This window comes from Schistocerca serialis, chromosome 8 (assembly GCF_023864345.2).
Source record: "Schistocerca serialis cubense isolate TAMUIC-IGC-003099 chromosome 8, iqSchSeri2.2, whole genome shotgun sequence".
In the NCBI taxonomy this organism is placed as follows: Eukaryota; Metazoa; Arthropoda; class Insecta; order Orthoptera; family Acrididae; genus Schistocerca; species Schistocerca serialis.
In genome coordinates, this window is record NC_064645.1 from 191,034,363 (window position 1) to 191,042,016 (window position 7,654).

Below are 7,654 nucleotides of genomic sequence, written 5' to 3' on the forward strand. Positions count from 1 at the left end.
GGCTACGGTCGCATGTTCGAATCTTGCCTCGGGCATGGGTGTGTGTGATGTCCTTAGGTTAGTTCGTTTTAAGTAGTTCTAAGTTCTAGGGGACTGATGACCTCAGAAGTTAAGTCCCATAGTGCTCAGAGCCATTTGAACCATTTGAACCAGGAACAGCGAACATAAACGGTGTTGCAGATTGTAAGAGATGGAGAAATCGGTCGTGGCGGAGAACGCACTATGTCAGACCAACTGCACAATAAAATTCGCTAATATGCTGATGCTCACTGTGGCGAAGAACTACCTCACGTGTTTATTCAGGGAATCAAAACATATTCGCAAGTACGATGACTAAAAATGAATAGGAATTTCTTAATACGGACGGATTTTGAATTCACCGGAGTAGAGAAAGATCGTTGCAAGTTATAAAGGGAGAACAACAGCGATACTGACCAAGAAAAGCCGTCACACGTTGGGAGGGAAACGAGACGAGCGCCAACAGGAAATACCACAAACTTCGCGTATCTGTTCTCGTTGACTGCTTGAATTGGGACTCGCCTGTTTCTCGCCTGGAACTGCATGCAGAGTTTACGGTAGCGGTACCAACGTTATTTTCCATAATACCTACTACTACCAAGGGGCACCCCAAGACAAAAATTAAAAAAAAATATTTCGTTGATTGTTAAGTTTTACTAACAGCATCTACTTTTTAAATAAGTACCGATGTATAAGAAAGGTTCGGAACTTGGAAATATCTTTCAGCAGGATCTTAGCAGTGCCAACGCGTTTTCCATAAGTGTTCACAGAGAGGAGTGGTACTTGAAAACATGAACATGACATTTGTTGCGAAAAGTTAGATTTATTACTAAGACTAAAATTTTTGGGGTACGTTAACAGAAAAATATAAAACAATTACGGAACATAGTATAAAAAATCATTAAAAACAATAAATGTATTTTCAAAATTTTCAAGTATAACGTACATGACTAGATTACAAAATTTTCAAAAAGTGGGTATAATGTACCCTCCCCCATTGATATTACAAGGGTTAATACTGACTAACCAACAGGCAACAGATGACACCACGGACCGGGCAGGTACTGATCATTCGACAAGGCTACAGAAACAGCCAGCACGTGGCACTGCGATCTATAGTGACGAATAATTCGAAAAATTATCATCTAATGATAGCCAGATATGACGTCATCTGAGTCACGTGATCGCTCATTTGTTCCTTGGCAACTGAAGTGTTTTCTGTTAAACGCAGCAGCCCTTAATTCACTTGCCCATGAGTTTTTTCTGGGTCTGCTCCAACAGCAGATCTCAATGTTTTCAGCCACTACACTGATGGGAAAGAAATCACAAGCACCAAAAAATAATTGATGTAGAGTAATGAAATTTCGGGAATGCATTTGTTTAGGGAACATATTTAGGTGATTAACATTGCAAGATCACAGGTTAATATAAGGGCGAGATAACCCATTAAAAATATTAAATGCTGGCACATTAATAACGGTTGTAACCACCAGAATGTTACATGCACATGTTGTATAGGTGCCGGATGACCGTTTATGAGATGGAGTTCCATGTGTGTTGCACTTGGTCGGTCAATAAAGGATGGTTATAACTGTTTGTGGTTGATGCTGGAGTTATCGTCTGATGATGTCCCATATGTGTTCGATCTGAGACAAATCTGGTGATCGAGCTGGCCAGGACAACGTATCGACACTTGTTGAGCAGGCTGGGTTAGAAAAGCGGTATGTGGCGAGCGTTTTCCTATTGCAAAACATCCAATGAAATGATGTTCATGAATGGAAAAACAACAGGTTGAATCACCACACTGACGCACAAATTTGCAATCAGGGTATGTGGGGAGAACCACGACAGTGCTCCTGCCGTCATTCGAAATCACATCTCTGATAGTTACTCCAGGTGTAGGTCTAATGTGTCTAGGACACAGACACGCTGGTTATAACCTATCCGCTGGCATCCTTATCCTTATAACCAACACATAGCCTTCACAGGCATCGAGGCGGAACCAGCTTTCATCAGAAAACACTACAGACCTCCAGCCTTCCCTCCAAGGAGCTCTCGCTTGACACCACTGAAGTCTCAGATGGTGGTGGTTTCGGGTCAGTGGATGCACGTTACAGGGCGTCTTGCTCGGAGCTGTTCTTGAAGTAAACGATTTGTAACAGTTCGTTGTGTCACTACGGTGCCAACTGCTGCTCAATGAAAATGCCTATACGCTGCTCCAGAGGCATACCCTAAACACGATGGACTTCGCTCTCGGTAGTGTCACGTGGTCGTCTGGAGCCCGATCTTGTTATGACTGTACAATTTTGTGACGACCGCTGCCAGCAATCATGTACAGTGGCTACATTCCTGCCAAGATTTTCTGCAATATCGCAGACGGAACATCCAGCTTCTCGTAGTGTAGGATTTCTGGCCTTACAGCCACCATATTCATGTACAAGAAAACTCGTCTTAGAGAAATTCAGAAGGCAGATTGACAAGATGAAGTAACTTGATGTTAAGTACCGATGACGGATAGTTTTTTCGGTACGAGTATCATGAGAAAGACCGCCTAAATTGTGCTCCTTCTCCGCGATTGGCTATTGCGTTCGGAAGTTGCGCGCCAAAATAATAAACTTTGTGTTATGGGGGAAGCCTCGTCAGAGAGGTCCACCGCATGATCGTCTAGGGAAGTGATTCCAGTTGTGGTTTCCCGTTGCCTTCTACTGATGATGAAATGATAATGAGGACAACACAACACCGAGTTCCTGAGCGGAGAAAATCTCCGACTGAGCGGAGAATCGAACCCGGGACCCCCCCCTCCTTATTTTTTTTTTACAATATGGTTTTGTTCGTTTTCGATCGTTGTATCTGCTCGGGGCGGACGTCGCAAGACACCCGCTGAAGTTCGTCGTTCAGCCATTAACTCAGTTTTTTTATTACAGAGGGCAGGTAACCCTCTGACCGAACACGCTGAGTTACCGCGCCGACCTAAATGATGATGATTAGGGCAACACAACACCCAGTCCCTGAGCGGAGAAAACTGCATTTTGTTCGTTGTTGATCGTTGTGTTTGGTCTTTGCGGACGTCACATGACATCCGTTCAAGTTCGTTGCTTAACTCAATTTTTTTATTACAGCGGCCAACCGGCTTCCTGACCGAACACGCTGAGCTACCGTGCCGGCGACGATTCACGATTTTTCCTGTCATCCTTGCGCAGGGGCCATACTAATGTTCTCTATATCGTTCTAATTTTAGTATATGTACTGTCGAAGTAAGTACGACCACTCAGCTATCGGGGCCGACGCCGAAATAATAATCTTCTGTTATAATATTCGAAAAACTGAACAGCGTATTTACTTCCATTTCATATTAAAGCATCTCTCAGTAGCGTGCTATCATTCCATTAGTTTACAAGTATTAATAATAATAAACAGCTGCTACATGAAAAGGTAGACGAAGCTCCTCCGTAATCTTCGGATTGCACTAATTTGGATGGCGACGAAGTGTTTCGGCTGTAAGATCAGAGCTGATTCGGCAGTGTCGGAGGAGTGTCATGTCTGCAGTCGTATCATTTAATACTTAATTTGCAATGATGAGTTTGTAAAAGTTCATAGCTAGTGGCTTCCCATTTAAGCAAACTAGTTGTACATTTAATTATTCGTATATTATCAATTTCTCGCTAAGAGTTTATTTCAGCCTCAGATAACGGATTCATCACCTACGTGCTGTTTCCCGCGCAGGGGTCAACAACTGTGGAAGACTGCAGGTTGGTGAACATTTTTTTAGAACCTATGGAATCCACTCAGGGCGGTGGAAGCAAATAGGCAACTCGCGTGTACTGCAGTCTTAGTACAAACGAGATCAGCGACTCATCATCTGTGGTAAAACAAAGGAGGTATGCAGGAGAGAAATTTTCGAGAGAAGATATCACTCTGTCTCTCCTTCCTTCTCTTCTTCAACTTGCTGTATATATATTCCTGCCGGGAATAATCTTTGAAGTGGAAGTACTTTGGAACTATGAGGCTACATTTTACACTACTGGCCATTAAAATTGCTACACCAAGAAGAAATGCAGATGATAAACGGGTATTCATTGGACAAATATATTATACTAGAACTGACATCTGATTACATTTTCCCGCAATTTGGGTGCATAGATGATGAGAAATCAGTACCCAGAACAACCACCTCTGGCCGTAATAACGGCCTTGATACGCCTGGGCATTGAGTCAAACAGAGCTTGAATGGCGTGTACAGGTATAGCTGCCCATGCAGATTCAACACGATACTGCAGTTCATCAAGAGTACTGACTGGTGTATTGTGATGAGCCAGTTGCTCGGCCACCATTGACCAGACGTTTTCAGTTGGTGAGGGATCTGGAGAATGTGCTGGCCAGGGCAGCAGCCGAACATTTTCTGTATCAAGAAAGGCCCGTACAGGACCTGCAACATGCGGTCGTGCATTATCCTTCTGAAATGTAGGGTTTCGCGGGGAACGAAGGAAGGGTAGAGCCGCGGGTCGTAACACATCTGCAATGTAACGTCCACTGTTCAAAGTGCCGTCAATGCGAGCAAGAGGTGACCGAGACATGTAACCAATGGCACCCCATACCATCACGCCGAGTGATACGCCAGTATGGCGATGACGAATACACGCTTCCAATGTGAGTTCACCGCGATGTCGCCAAACACGGATGCGACCATCATGATGCTGTAAACAGAACCTGGATTCATCCGAAATAATGACGTTTTGACATTCGTGCACCCAGGTTCGTCGTTGAGAACACCATCGCAGGCGTTCCTGTCTGTGATGTAGCGTTGAGGGTAACCGCAGCCATGGTCTCCGAGCTGATAGTCCATGCTGCTGCAAACGTCGTCGAACTGTCCGTGCAGATCGTTGTCGTCTTCCAAACGTCCCCATCTGTTGACTCAGGGATCGAGACGTGGCTGCACGATCCGTTACAGCCATGCGGATAAGATGCCTGTCATCTCCACTGATAGTGATACGAGGCCGTTGGGATACAGCACGGCGTTCCATATTACTCTCCTGAACCGACCGCTTCTATATTCTGCTAACTGTCGTTGGATCTCGACCAACGCGAGCAGCAATGTCGCGATACGATAAACCGCAATCACCATAGGCTACAATCCGACCTTTATCAAAGTCGGAAACGTGATGGTACGCATTTCTCCTCCTTACACGAGGCATCACAACAACGTTTCACCAGGCAACGCCAGTCAGCTGCCGTTTGTGTATGAGATATCGGTTGGAAACTTTCGTCATGTCAGCACGTTGTAGATGTCGCCTCTGGCGTCAACCTTGCTTGAATGCTCTGAAAAGCTAATCATTTGCATATCACAGCATCTCCTTCCTGTCGGTTAAATTTCGTGTTGTAGCAATTTTAATGGCCAGTAGTGTATTCGCGAAAACTGTGAACTGTAACCGACCAGAGAACTGTGATATGTGTGAACTGTGAATGACAAGGGACTGCATGAGAGCTGTAATATGTTGGCTTTGAACTGTGTTTGAAGTATTTTTTAACTTTAGTTGAACTATAGTATCTGATTCCGCAGTATCAATATTTTGTTCCTTGAGAGTAGTAGGGATATGAAATAGGGCAGGGAAGTGTGGAAGTTCAAAGAGAACAGAAGGTAATATTGTATGCGCCGTCAACAGAATTACGTTATTAATCATAACTTCATGCCACGAGACGGCGTAGTATGCAGATCAGCGAGAGGCAGCCACAGACAACAGATGCGGCGGCAGCAAGCAGCGGTCTGCGCAGTTAACACTACACGGTGCTTTGGAAGTGCCAGCTCAGCACACCACAACGGCGGAGTTGAAGCCAGCGGTGCAGCCCACAGCTAAGAGAATCAGCGGCGGTACTCCGAGAAAGAAAAGTAGTGTTAAGTGTTGCGCTTGCGTACAGCAGTCTAAGATTTGTAACTGGAGCATTCGTATTAGTAAAATGTCTGAGGAAAAGGAAGTAAGATACTCTCTCAGAAGTAGAGGAGTTCAGTCGGACAGTATCAGTGACGATCTGGTAGGTCAGATACAAATAAATGGTAGTGAAGTCAGATATATGTGAGCCGTGTGTGGCTCGTGTTCAAAAATGGTTCAAATGGCTCTGAGCACTATGCGACTTAACTTCTGAGGTCATCAGTCCCCTAGAACTTAGAACGACTTAAACCTAACTGCCGGCCAGCGTGGCCTAGCGATTCTAGGCGCCACAGCCTGGAACGGCGCGACCGCTACGGTTGCAGGTTCGAATCCTGCCTGTGGATGTGTGTGATGTCCTTAGGTTAGTTAGGTTTAATTAGTTCTAAGTTCTAGGGGCCTGATGACCTCAGATGTTAAGTCCCATATGCTCAGAGCCCTTTCCCGCCATCATGTATTTTACACTCAGTTTTTAACGTACTTCCACCTCCCTACGTTAATTTAAATTACTACTGTCACTGAGTTGCTGCTTTGCGTGACTGTGAGTGGCGTTAGCAGCGCGTATCGATCTATCCCCTCTCGTAGTATCTTTTGCTCGACTGCTATTACTTCCCTGTCGTTGTCTGTCGTAAGCCAGTTCGGATAGCGAGCTCGGGTTGCCAGGCAGTTGGAACGCGTCTGCAGCGCAGTCAGGACCTGCAACTCGGAGAGTTGCAATGCGGCACTAGTGCAGTTGGGATGGAGCAGTGAGGCCTGCGTCGACATGGTTCACCCGACCATTGCCGCCACGCTTCACTTGAGCCGGGCCACGGTCTTGGTCGATCGTCGGTCGGTCGTCCAACCGGACGACGCGTTTTGGCTCGCCGATCGCTCATGAGTCGGCTGTGTGTGTGTGCGTAGACTGCCGATTTGTGTTCTTGCGTGCTTAGTTACTGTTGGGTATCGTTCAGGTCTTCGTGCAAGTGTTTTTCAGGTTGTGTGTGTAATTCTTGTAAGTCCACTGATGACTATTTTAGATATTGTCGGCATTCTGAAGGAGTCGCTCGGTTGCTGCGGACCAGGGAAGTTTTCTCCGCGCAGTGCAGTCGGCTGAGCCCGCTGGCGGTCTCTGTACAGTGTCGGACTCTGTCTGCAGCTGTCAGATCAGTACGAGTATCGTCGCTAGCCGACCCAGGACGTGAAGGTTGATTGGTTTTGAGCATTGTTGGTTCCGGCGTTGCTGTTGTGGGGGTTAACCAGTGAGCAACAACGACTGAAGTGTTCGAGATAGTGGCCAAGCGGTTCTAGGCGCTTCAGTCTGGAACCGCGCGACCGCTACGGTCGCAGGTTCGAATCCTGCCTCGGGCATGGATGTGTGTCATGTACTTAGGTTAGTTAGGTTTAAGTAGTTCTAAGTTCTAGGGGACTGATGACCTCAGATGTTAAGTCCCATAGTGCTCAGAGCCATTTGAACCGTTTTGTTCGAGATAGCCACCGTCAGGTGGAATTGATTAAATTAATTTATCCATAGTCAAGAGCACTAGTGGAATTTTCTGCCTTGTTGCTGTTAGTGTTCTGGTTACCTGCCCTGGCCGCTAACGTTGTTTTTAGGCAGTGTCTTTTCCTCACATGTTGTTACTGCCCTACATGGTGTGTAGTTTTGGCAGCTCAGTTCAGATACGCATTTGTCTGGGGATAGTGATACCAGCAATTTTTTTTTGGGGGGGGGGGGAGGA

General features: G+C 45.9%; 1 non-coding gene across 1 annotated transcript; it reads right to left on the minus strand.

Annotated features, from left to right (window-relative positions):
* Nucleotides 1-3,173: 3,173 nt before the first annotated feature.
* Nucleotides 3,174-3,280, minus strand: LOC126417676 (U6 spliceosomal RNA). The gene has a single exon (XR_007575754.1). It is a non-coding gene; the product is annotated as a U6 spliceosomal RNA (small nuclear RNA).
* Between the last annotated feature and the right edge of the window lie 4,374 nt (nucleotides 3,281-7,654).